The 13,277-nt window shown below is 43.0% G+C and overlaps 1 long non-coding RNA gene across 3 annotated transcripts in view; it reads left to right on the forward strand.

Moving 5' to 3' along the window:
• The window catches only part of LOC137454072 (uncharacterized), a 97,507-nt gene that overhangs the window by 48,983 nt on the left and 35,247 nt on the right, over positions 1 to 13,277 (forward strand). For all 3 annotated transcript variants that reach the window (XR_010990533.1, XR_010990532.1, XR_010990534.1), the window contains one exon: positions 2,285 to 2,489. This is a non-coding gene — a long non-coding RNA (uncharacterized lncRNA). The remainder of the gene's footprint in view (positions 1 to 2,284; positions 2,490 to 13,277) is intronic.

Consider the following 13,277-nt stretch of genomic DNA (forward strand, 5'->3'; position numbering starts at 1 on the left):
TTGTGCATCACTTCTGCTGATTGAAAAATCACTTCTATTGATTGAAGAACTCTTCCTTCAAGCAATCTGAGTCACAGAATAAGGAAAAAATGGGTTTCAGATCTCTTGGTGGTGCTTTTTTTAATTTTGGTGGGTTTTTTTATATGGTTTGTTTTTTTTCTCCTTTTTTTCCTCTGCTGTGAACCACTGTATCAAACATTGAGACTGGATGTTCTACTTTCATCATCTCCATGAGTCACACCACTAAAATCTGCATAGTTTCCCTTCAAAAAACAGCTGGGACCCGCTGTTCTACCTCCAGAAAGAGGTTTTGAGCTGCAAACTTTCAGGGAAACAACCCCTCACTTGTATTGGGCCTTCCTACCCAACTTCAAGTTAATGATGTGGGGTTTATTTTCCTCCTGAATTTGGCTGGCTGGCTCAGGCTTCTAGATCTCACTTTTTGGTCTGCATTTCACCTGTGTCTTGAAGTGCACTGTAGTAACAAATAGATTTCCCTACTGAGGGAGCTCAATAGTAGCTTCAAGCTGCTGGAAAGTTGTCCATTGACTTTTCCTTTTTGTTCCTGAAGAGCTTGGGAAGCTCTGGGAACCCATTGGTGATTTTTAATGGTCTCAGTGCATTCTAAGAGTCAACAGTCTGTTGTAGGAAGGCCAAAAGCCAACACCTGTATGGGCTGGCCTCTTCTACCCAACAATAAAGTAGCCCCATGGAGAACTTCAACTTCAAAGTGACCGCTGTCATCACTGCTTTCTTTTGCCTCAACATCACTTAGCTCTTTCAGTTTAGATTCAATTCAGATTGGAAGACTGCATAAGATATAGAAGATCAAAGTCTGGGCCTGGGGTGGAACCCTAACAATGTTAACTATAATTATAGACTGGGCATTGTTTTTGCTGCCTTATAGTGGGACCAATTTATATTAATATCAAGTAGTATTGCTACTTAATAAGATTCTTCTTAACTGATTCTCTGATGGAATTAACTGCCATTTACAGGCAAGAAAAAGCATGTTTGGAACTTTTGTTTTGTATTTCAACTCTGCAGTGTGCATGCCCTGAGCTTCTAGCTTTGTGAGATTTGTTGTACTAATCCTGAAGTAGATAGGCTGCCTGAGAAGTCTGGGTGACCCAAAACAGCACAGAAGGAAGGTGTTTCTACCCACAGCACAGAAGGAAGGTGTTTCTACCCTCTGATGGTAGTCCAGAGGAAATAAAAATCAATGTAAACTACAGTTTTCTCCAGAGCTTGGAGAGATGCCCTTTAACAAGACATGTTGAAAACATCCATTAAATAAATGCCCATGACCAGTTTAATAACAGATGTGAGAGAGACTGAGACATGTTTTCTGTGCCTTGGAAATGAATTGCCTTCAATGAGTACTCCCAGGAAGTTAAGGCTGTTTACCACCTTAAAGTTAATGTGGCCTTATCTTTGTGTTCATACATCAGTGGATAGCAACTGGTCCAGCAGTGCCAGCTGTGCTAAAGTGCTATTTGCCTGAAACCTGGGAAAGTTCACCTAATCTTTGTCATGTCTGTGTGATGTGTTGCACTCAGGCCTTGTGCCAGTCTTTGTTCCTACCAATTTGAGGCCTGCTATTCCTTGATTTGACTGGTTGTGCACAAAAAGAACAACTATTAGACTAAAGAAGTGGGGGAGAGAAGATGAGTGGTTAAAACAGTGTTTTAGTTTTTGTTGATTTCTCTTGTATAAACTGAATATGGATTGGTTTAGATTTGCTCTGGTGGTATTAGAGGTGCCAAAAGTGCTATGTAGTCTTGAGTGATAAGCCAGACAACCTTACAGAGGTTCAGACATACATAAAAGTCTCAGTAACTCATTTTTCCACTGCCTGAGTCTTTTACAGATCTCTTGAATAACTTCAGCTGGAGCATTTAACCTTTCTGAACTCTGAGAATAGCACTAACCTCCTATAAGTGGAATGGCACAGGGTGAGATTCATCTCATGTTTGTAAAAGAGCAGGAGTTCTTTAAAGGTATAAGAGTCTTAGCTAATATTTGTGGAGCACTTTGAGGTCTTGGGATAGATGCTGCTACCAAAGGGTGAAGTGGTATTCACATGTTCTGTCATGTCTGTGTTGTTTACAAATAGAATAGAATGATGTTTTGAAGGTCAGAGACCTTGAGAACAATAGTGGGTTTGAAGCACTCATTTATTTTTACCAAGTTCAGATGCCTGGCATACACTAGCATTTCATTTATATAAAAGATCTGATCAAACATTTTGGTTGCTTAAAGGGACTGTTTTGCTTGTTTTCAGGCTGTTGAAATATCAGATGGTACAAACAAGCAAGACTTCCAGATGGGACAACTGGAAGAGAAACATGACAAAGATGGTAATGGGAAAGCTTCAAATTCTAACTTGTTTTGGAGTCCTGTACCCTCACCTACAACTTACAAACCCACTCTCTGTGCAAGGCCTTGGGCAAAGCAGTATCCCGTGAGGAAGTTTCTTCATTATCAGGGTAAGTAAAGCCAGTAACAGTTTATGGATGGACTGGTAAAGAGTGAGAATACTGCCAATTGCTTGAGAGCTGGAGTCTCATCTGAAATAGGTTGGACTGATGATCTCTAAAGTCTTTTCCAACTGGGTTAATCCTATCCTATTTTAAATGGTCAACTTTTATACACCTAAGAAAATCATAGAATCATAGAATCATAGAAGGGTTTGGGTTGGAAGAGACCTCCAAAGGTCTAGTCCAATTCCCCTGCAGTCAGGAGGGACATCTTCCACTAGATCAGGTTGATCAGAGCCTTCTTGAGCCTGACCTTGAATATTTCTAGGGATGGGCCCTCAATTCCCTTCTTGGACAACCTGCTCCAGTGTTCATCCACCAGAGCTGGATACAATAAACCATAAGCACTTTGCTGTAATGACCCCAAATTTCAGTTGGAGTTTCTTGTCTGCTGGCCATGCTATTCCTGATACAAGCCAGGATGCTGCTGGCCTTCTTGGCCCACTTGATCACACTGCTGGCTTATATTTAGCTGTTTGTCAATCAATACCCCACAACCCAAAGGTCATACAATACTCAAAGGTGGAGAGCTTTCTGTTCTCTGTCCACTCTCTATAACACTGCACCCCCATACAACGCTCCACTCCACCCCTAGGAAGAAGTTCTATACAGAGAGAGTGATTGCGCTATGGAATGGGCTGCCCGGGGAGGTGGTGGAGTCGCCGTCATTGAAGGTGTTCAGAAGGAGACTTGATGGGGTGCTTGGTGCCATGGGTTAGCTGTTTGGGTGGGTTGGATTGGTTGATGGGTTGGACACGATGATCTTGAAGGTCTCTTCCAACCTGGTTTGGTTTATTCTAATAAAGGTTTATTCTAATAACATTGCACCTCTCTGTAACACTGCAGTCCTGTATAACACTGCCCTGCTACATAACACTGTGCTCCTGTTTAATACATGCTGTAAAATCCCTGGTCATTGATGGGGATGTAAAAGCTAGTAAAAAGGATCTATCTAATCAGACAGCTCATGTAATACAAATAATTTGTTTCAATTCTTCTAGTCTGTGTCCAGCTTTTTGGAAGACAAAGGGAGGCATAATTTGTATTGGCAAAGCCAACCCTGACTTAAAATCAGAATAAACAGTTTGTGCAAATTGCAGCATTTGTTTGTTTATACTTGAAGCTGTGCTGGTTGCTGAGGGCTGGAGTTGCAGCAAATTTTAATCTGTGTTGCTGTCTAATTTGTTACATTGGTGATGGTTTGTTCCCTAACACTTAGGAAGCAGAACACAGCAGAGGAGAGTGAAATTACCTTGCAGTGACAAATGGCCACACCTTTTTTACTGGTAAATGCAACATGGGAACGCACAAGGATGGTATTAAGGTGTGTTTGGTCAATCACTGCTGTTTGTGTCAATCATTTATTGCAAAGGCTCAATTTGAAGTGCTTTAAACTCTTGCTACCTTCACTGAGAAGCTGCTTGGCATCTTGCAGGACTGTTCTTAGTTTCTGTACCAATGAAAAGGACAGGCAGAGAGGCTTTCTGGAAGGTAAAAAGCATTGAAAGCAAATAAACTGTGACATGTTGTGTATGTTGTCTTTAGTTCTGTTTTGGAGACTGCTGTTCCAAAACAGCACCTCAGGAGAGCCATACTCATCAGGAGAGATATTTATAAGCTGCCATCAGTGGTAGTCCATGAGCTATTGTACCCAAAAGACAAAGGGGGGGGTGGAAATAATTATCCCTGAATATGACAGTTAAGAACATGTGATGTATAGAGGAATGGAGCTAAACCCATGGGATTGTTACTGTCTAATTAATGTCTCTTTGTTGCTGTGCCACAGCCTGCACTCCGCTCAAAACAACACTTTAACAGGCAAGTTCTCTGTGCTTAGGTTTTAGTCTTGCCAATTCAGGCTAGCTGCATGCCAGTCTGAAGATTTTTAGCTCCATACTTTGCCTGTATGAGACAAGTAATAAGAGTGTATGGAATGAAATACACAAGCACATTCATGACACATTCAAAAGTAAGCACATTGACTGTAGAGGTTAATACTCAGAGGGTTCAAACCCCAAGGGTAACGATTATGTGGAAAAGTTGTCACTTACTGGATCTGAATCTAATGCTAGGAAGCAGATCAGAGGGGCTTTGGGGAGCTAAAACTTCAGGCAGCAGCTTGCAGAACTGAATCCTGCTTGTTAGTATTGAAAATACCTGGCTTTATTAATTATGGTCCTTCTTATCTCATCCTTTTTTCTCTGCAGTTCTCGATGGGAAGCAGCTTTATCTCCTCTGAGCAAAGATGATCAATACAGTCAGATCAGAGCTGTGCAAGAGGGATGTTAGGGAGGTTAAAACCATCCAAAATGCTCCTGGTTCTGCTCTTTGCTATTAACATGAAAAGCCATTTATGTTGAACCTTGTGAGCTTTCTAGGCAGAGGAACATGTGAGATCTGGAGTCTTCACAGAATTTTTACACCTTCTTATATCTCAGAAGAGGCTATCAGTAGCTTAGATTCAGAATCAATAAAGTTGGAAAAGACCTCAGAGATCATCAAGTCCAACCAACACCTCATGACTAACTAAACCATGGCTTCAAGTGCCACATCCAATCCCCTCTTGAACACCTCCAGGGATGGTGACTCCACCACCTCCCTGGGCAGCACATTCCAATGACCAATTCCTCTTTCTGGGAAGAACTTTCTCCTCAGCTCGAGCCTGAACTTCCCCTGGCACTGCTTGAGACTGCGTCATCTTATTTTGGTGTTCTTGTTCTGTTATCTTGAAAACAAGCTTTGTATTTTTGTGCCATGGATCTTGCAAAGACCCCAAGACATCAGCAAATCCTCCTTTTCACCCTCTTGGACACCGAACATTGCTTCAGACCCAAGGAGGTAATTATGGGCAGGGGAAATTTCCCTGGTCATTCGTGGTCTGCAGAATCCAGAGATGACCTCTGAGGCTTTTGCCCTCTAGCTCTGTCTTTTGTGTCAGCTGTTGAAACTAATGCTTCATACAGAATCAGCTACGTTTTCATATTTTTATTTCCCTTCTTTGTTTAGCATTGCTCTGAACTTGAAGTAGTTTCCAGAAAGCTGCTGAAAGAACGTGTATGCAACAAAGAATCCACTTAACTGTGTTAGAAACTTCTATAAACCAACAGATGACTGCAGTTACCCATGAGGTTCTCTGTGCTGCCCTCAACAGAACCTTGAGATGACTTTGGAAGCCTTCAGCATTTTGGTTGGTGATACACGGCTTGTTCAGGGGTAGTAGGTCTTCCCTTGTGATAAATCCTACAACAAACTGTGAGGTTGTCATGACTGCATTGTTGCCATCTCAATAAGACATGTTGGGACACAGAGTGAATGCCCCACCCCCCCCCCCCACCCCCGTTTATTAGTGTGGGTTTTTTAGCCAGATAGAGGACAAATGCTAGGCTAGCTGGGTGGCTTTGCCTTGGCTACTATGGAGTATGGGATATAAAGTGAACTAATGTTAATGGCTTTTTACATGGCAGCATGACCTACACATGGGTCTGATCTGGAAATTAAGTAGAAATGGTGACATTTTAGGTGCAGTCTCTTATTGTCAGGTTTATTTCACTATTCTTTTGCAACACTTTCTTATTTTAGCCAGGAGCGTTTGACCATGTCTGTGTTTTCAAGAGTGCAGAGAACTCCTCAAGCTTCTGGATTTTGACTGAAATACCATGTAGGTACACGTGGATTCTGTCTGTGGTGATGGTATGGCTGATGGATTGCTGGAAAGAAGCCATAAGTGAGCTGAGAGAGGTGCACTGCAGTGGTGCATATGAGATATGTGTATACAGGACAAATTCCCAAACAGGTTGGATTATGCTGGCCTTGGTGCTAGGGTTGCTTCATGTGGAGCTCATCTAGAAGTAGGTGTATATCTAGAATGCAGACTTATTTCCACTAGTATTCTTTCTGAAGTGATTGCTAGAGAAGTCAATTATCTCACTCCTGTTTAGAATGGGAACTATTAATTACATGAATTAGAAGCGTGGAGTAAAGATGATCAAAGAAAGGTGGTGCAACAGGATACCAAGATGCATAGTATGTTTTAACACTGATGATATCTGTTCACTGGTTGTGGGTTTCTTTGAAGATGGATGATATGTAATGTTTCTAATTGATTACGTTAGCAGGAGTGTTATCTAGAAGGCATTTGATGGGGATTCAGGATATCTGGCTCTGTTCTTTGGTATTTCATTGGCCAGCTAAGCAAGTTAATTTTTCTTCCTGTGCCTTGGTTATCCCACTGTTAAAAGGCATATAATTTCCCATAAAAATGAGATAATGACACTGTCCTTTTTAAAAACTGCCTGGAAACCTCCTGAATACAAGTTCTGGATGCATTTTTGATGATATGACTGTTTTTTAAGCTTAGACAAAACAATAACAACAGGCATGTCAACATCAGTGAATTTGTGATTTGCTCAGAGCAGGCAATGGGAGATGGGAACTTGAATTGCTATTGATTTCACTTTAAAGATCTCTGCTAGCAGTTTCTTTAAAGGAAACAATAAAGGTTGATGCCAAAGCTCTTCTTTTTGCTGGAACTTGGTGCTTCTCTTCAGTGCTTATTTCTGGTTAAGTAAACCCTAGCAGTTGGCAAATAGGTGGCACATCACTCTTGTCTGAGAGTGTTCTGTACATAAGAATCTTTGCAGGTGGCACCCCAGATTTATCAGAGACAGGAATAACATTTATTACCATTCCTGACAACTCTGAGATCTCCCAAAGCTATTTGGAAAGTGCTGAAGTAGATATTGGCAGGATCAGGTTTAGGTGCTATGGAAAGCCATTTTGTGCTAAACACCTGCGTGTCAGCCTGAGAAATCCACAAAATGTCATCCAGTGAGAAAAGGCCTTTTTTTCCCAAGTCTTAAATACTGCTTCCTCTCTTGATACTTTGAGAAACTTGTCATGTTTCTATTTGCCACCCTGAAGAGGAGCAGAATAGAAGTTGCTACCTGATCTAGAGTTAGTGAAGGTTGATGTGGCTAGAAGGAAATGGCCATTTATAGCAGTAAGAGAATCAATAGCTGCTGAAGGAGCCAGCATCACTGATGGACAACTGACACTGAGTAATAGCATGAGTGAAAGAGTATGTCAAGGTACCTGGAAAGACTGTTGAAAGGAAGAGATAGCAGAGGTTAGAATTACTGCAAAGCATCCTTTCCATGACAGTGTTGTGGCAGTTAATGCTTCCTACTGTTCTCCAAAGTTGGATCTGACCTCGGGGCCAACCCATTTTGCAGCTGATTACTGCTCAAGCCATGTCCATAACCAAAAATCACTTTCAGCTTTTGCAAGTCTTCCAAGCCAGTAGACAGCCATTACTACATGGTCAGAGAGCTTTCTTCTCAGATATTACTGAAATACCTTCTTGTTGCTGAATTCCATGCTGAAGGGGCCACCTCTTACAAGAGCCCAAACCCAGTGCTGGGTGATACTCACATGTGCCCTGAGCCTCAGCTAGTTCCTTCTCCCAGTAATTCATGATTGGAACAGATGAAAAAAAAAAAATCAGGGATGAAGGCCCTTTCTGAATCCAGTTTTAAGCACAGAGGAATTTGTATTAAAAAACATTGCTATGATCTGTTTGTGGATAGCATAAACAATTTGATCATTTGGCATCAAGAAGGCATGGTGTCACCAGATTTCTTCTACCTTGTTTGGGGAAACAGTATCCTCAGCACAGGCCTCTCTTCAAATGCCTGCTCCCTAGGAGCTATACCATTTTTATGGATAGGCTCTGAGATGCAGGCAGTTTATGACAGGAGGTGGGAATCCCAATCTGTGGAGTCCTCCAAACACAAAGACTAACTTTTTTCTCCCTTGATCTAGCATTTTATCCCTGCCATTAACTTGTCTACTGCTTTTACTTGCTCCTTTTTAAGGGGGGGAGTGTTAACTTCTGTAAGGAAGCAATTAGGTGGCAACTCTGCTCTTATAACGGTGTTTGGGCTGGCAAGTGGCAGCCCTGGGGCTACCATTCCTACACTGAAGACACTGCAGTGAAATTATCTTGTAATGGCTGAGTGCTGACTGCCATGGCAGTGTAATTGTGCAGGAAATACTGCAGGTTGCTTAGCCTAATGGTGGATTAAATGCCAAATGGAGACAACAGTAAATGCAGGTCCCTCATGGACAAGGAATGATGCTGTGATCCCTTGATGCTGTCAGCCCAACTCCATTCTTCCTGGAACAGTGGATGGAAAACTCTTTTGGCAACAGTACTCAAGTGGGCACTTGTCTGTCTTAGCAATCATATATATTTGCTTTATTTTCCAAATAGCCCATCCACCAAAGGAGAGCAGCACAGGGCAGATGCAATGTTGTTCTGCTCTTATGTGAAGTGTAGCTGAGTTCAGCCAGCTCAGCTGAAGTGGTGATTTGTGTAAGGTTTGAAAACTTTCAGTGGGCATTCGTTATGAAGAGCAGTTGGCATTTGTTAAATGTTGATGCCTTTATTTTTGTCTGCAGACAAAGTTTTTAAGCTGCCTGTCTAGTGGCTACCAAGTAGAAATAATATCCATGCAGCTTTTGCTGAAGACACTGTGGGACCCAGGAGGTTTCAAGATTTCTTTCACTGTGGACTCAGGCTACCTAAAAATATCTGCTTGTAGCTCACAAGTCTGCCAATAAACTAGTTTCTTTTGAGCCTCAACATTTTTCCTCCTCTCCCAGACATCAAAATTTGAAGTATTAATTTCTTCTTCAGAGACTGAACCCTGGGATCAGCAAGCTGAGTGCCTGAGAGTGGCTTCACTAAAAGATGACACCCAAATAATCAGCTCATAATAAAATCAAGCTGGTTTGACACTGTAACTTCTAAGTGGGTTTTGGAAAATAATTTCCAGAACTACAGCTAATCATCTAAAATTCTCTGAAAGCCTTCACCTAAGGGGGTCCCAAGTGCTTCCCAAATCTTGCACAGAGCACAGCATTCTGGTGTTACAGCCTCAGTTTTGAAAGCTGTCACTATTCAGGAGAAAAATTCTCATGAGTCCACTAAAATAATTTAAAACCTGAATATAATTGACATTTGAAAACGTTAAGGCTATTAGTTAAGAATCCTAAGTTACATAGACACTATGATGCCTGTTTATACCAAGTCCATTTAGTTGTTGCCTTGGAGCTCTTTACAATACAACCCAGCCCAGGTAATGAGTGCAGTTCTGTGTTATTAGTTGCCCCGAATCAGCAGGAAAAGCTGCTGGCTTTTATTTCTGAAATGGAACTGAATATGTTCAGTCTCCACAGGATGGGAGCAGAGAATCATTCTGTCAATTCTCTTCCTGCCAGCTGATGCCAGGGTCAGAGAAGTAGGTCACACCTTCCTGGTTTTGAGATGGAGCAATACTCATTTTAGACCAATTTGCTCTGAGCACGGAGCTCATCTGCTGGGTTGAACCAGGGCATTGTTGCTTTCTCTAGTGCATTGTTCTGCTCTTCCTCTAATTAGCTCCAAATGTTTCTTATGCCTGGAACAGTGGTAGTGATGAATAATGGGCTCTCTTCTCTTAACCCTTTGACCCTTAATTTGGCTGTGCACTCCCACCTAGAAGCTTTCACTTTTCTACATCCACTAGTGCTGTGTCAGCCTGACAGCTACCTGTGTCAGACTTGCTGCCCCATAACCTTCTCTCCTGCTCTGAAAAACTAGAGTAGTGTGGCAACATGGTGTTGGGCTCCAGAATTTACTTTGAAGGTCATGATGATGTTTGCTCTGCAAGTGTTATGTGAGTGTGCATAAAGGTGCATCCCATTTGACATTGGCCCTGGTGAGAGGGAAAGCCTGTCACTCCAAGCCTTCTGCTTTAGAGATGACCTGCCCAGAGAAACAGTACAACCTATTGGTGTATAGACCTGCTATAGTTACCTATAAGAGAAAGAAAAGCATTGCAGGCTGATCCTAAGAGATGAGTTTGAATTGCTGATTACTTTAGCTAAACAGGGAGTCTCCCCCAGGTGTGTTTTCTTTATCAGGGGTATGCCAAATGGTAGAGATGTGAGCAGACACACATGAGAATTCAAGTCTGAAGAAAGCAGGAGTGAAGTCCTTGGGTCATTATATGGGAGCAAAGTTGGTGGGAGGAAGAGGGGAAGACTTAGTGCAGAGGGATCACTGAGGTGAATGCTTAAAAAGCTTGGACCAGGGCATATTCTGTCCTACAAAACACTGTGATGTCCAAACGTATTCTTATCACCTTCCCTTTCGCAGCAAATCCTGTTGCTTCAACTTGGTGGGACTTATTTTCCAACTCAGAAAACAGAGCCTTGAGCCCAGCATGCTGATCTCTCTGCTCTACGGCTGGCAGGCAGACCTTTGGAGGCCTGGCAGCTATAAGTGCCTGGGCCAGCACTCCTGTTTCAACACAGGTAGTCATCATCCCTGCCTGGTGCAGCACACCATGTCTGTTGTCTGCACCATTTCCCAGCGAGCTCCTTCTGCTTGCTGACAGCACCTTTCAGCCTTGACAAAACACTCAGAAGCATCTGTGAGCCCTTCCTCTGCAGAGGAGTCAGAGCACCAAGTGCTGTGTTCTGCTCTCTACCTGCCTTATTCTTGCACCATCCTGTGCTGCTTCTGCAGACAATTACCCCCAAGCTTTTGCAAAGGCCAGTGTGCTGTCATTGCATGCTGTCATTGCATGCTGTCTGTTTTGTAACTGTCCAGTCTTGTAAAGCACTGACATTTGGTTGGGTTGCAAGTATTTTACAGCTGGAGCAGCACTGCTCTGTGCCTCTGGTGGGAAAGGCTGAGCTTTTGTTTGTGTTGGTGTTGCCTGTCCTGCAGCACCCAAGGGCTGGGCTGAGGCTGGGGGTGTTTCAGTGGCACAATGTTTGAGTCATAGGTTTTTGTCTCTGTGCAATATGCAATTCCCAAGGAGCTATATCCACTATAAATTCCATTTCCTTCACCAAAGATCTCACTGTGGCCTACAACTAGGAAGGGAAAGGGTAGGCACTGCAGGCGTTACTTTCTGCGCTGCATGACCTTTGTGTGACTAATATCTCTGGAGGCTCAAAACATTGAAACTAGCCTACACCTCTTCTCTACCATGCTCATATATCATTTCCTGAATAAGTGTCTTAGCTATACCACAGCCCAGGAATCTGTATCACAGCTAGATACAGAATGCCCTGTCTGATGGCCCTGGACAGTTCGGTATAGGGAGCTCATGCTCTTCTGTTTTTTGAGGAGACAAGAAATGACTGGGCAACAGTAGCTGCCCCATTAGCCAGTCACCTCTGTTCCTTGTGTGACAGAGTCCTTGGAGCTGTTCTCATTGCTGCATTGACAGAGCCTGTGAAGTGAGTTTGTGAAAGTGGGAGTCATCCCCTACAGCTGAAAGGCAATTCTCTGCAGCAAGGATCTTGATATTTGTAGACTGTAATTACGAAAAGAGACCCTGTTGCTCATCTAGTCTCACCTTCTGCCTCACTCAGACAAGACCTGTACCCATAATGTCTGCATCAAGGCTAATAATTCACTGTTAAGATAGAGCACATATTTTAGGAAGATGGCAAATCTTGTTTTAAGAGCTCTAAGGGTAGAGAATAAAATTCTCCCCTACATGATTTGTTCAAGTGATTAACTGCTGGCATTACTTCAAGTTTTAATTTTTAAATGCTTATATTCTTTTCAGCTTTATTTTATCCAGCTTTTACTTTGGGCTTCTGGATCTAGTTACAGTTTTGTTAGATTCTTGGAGTCCTTTAGCATCTCTCACAGTCCCACACTGAGAAATGTTAATAGCGTTAGATCAAATCGCCTCCAAACCTTCCCTTCCCTTCAGTAAGCCAAATAGATCAGGCTGATGAAGTCTTCCCACCTCCCTCTCTCACTCTGCAACATCTGGAATGGAATTGTGTGTTGTGTTGGGTCAATCATCTGTTCCGAGTAGCATCTGACCACCTATTTGATGATGCCGTTAAAGTACTTCTTTTACTTGTGGCTGTTTTCTAGACCAAAACAATCTGTGAATGTTTTCCACTGGCTAACTCTGATGAATCAAACCCAGAGCTGACAGCAGATGCTACCTGCCTGCCGCTGCACGGGGGTCGATAGAGCCAGCAGCGAGGCTGGGGGCGGCTCCTGGGGTCTCCCCCCGCTCCCGAGAGAGCTGGGGCACCATCCTGCACCGCAGCTCCCGGGGCAGCGGCGGCTCCTGCCCCGGGTAACACAATTTGAGTCTGTTTGTTATGTTTTCTTTTACCAGTTCCTCGCAACCGACTCCTCGCCGCGAGGTTTTTCTGTCGCTTGTTTGCTATTGCCCTCTGGTGGCAACAGGACACCGGCGGCTTGGCTTCCCGGGGTCCATTTTCTGAAGCTCCCGTCCCACTGCCTATCACTTTTTGGGGGGCAATGGTTTTGTTGATAAGATGAATTTCAATAATGTTTTCTGCCTGGATTTTACCCTTCACCTTTGAGAGTTTTCTGCTACGCGGGAAGGAAACAATGATTTAGTTTCTGTAGCTGATAACTAATGTTCTGCCACGTCTGGGGGTGGAATAGGCTTCCCTGCTCATGGAAATGTGTTGATTGCAAACTGCAGGCAATGTTGCTATTTCAGCCTTAAAATTATTCAGACTTGAAGAGCCTGAACTGAGGTGAACTTTGTGTATGCTGCCAGCCCCTGACAGTCTGCTGCATGAAGTTACCAGCTGCCTTCCACTGAAGTAGAAACACTTCCTTTTTACTACTCCTAAACCCTAAAATCTAATTTGTTATGAAGTGTGAACTGCCCAAATCAA

The sequence above is a fragment of the Melanerpes formicivorus genome, unplaced genomic scaffold (assembly GCF_026170545.1).
Source record: "Melanerpes formicivorus ecotype bairdi unplaced genomic scaffold, bMelFor1.0.p_v2 SCAF_76, whole genome shotgun sequence".
NCBI classification, from domain to species: Eukaryota; Metazoa; Chordata; class Aves; order Piciformes; family Picidae; genus Melanerpes; species Melanerpes formicivorus.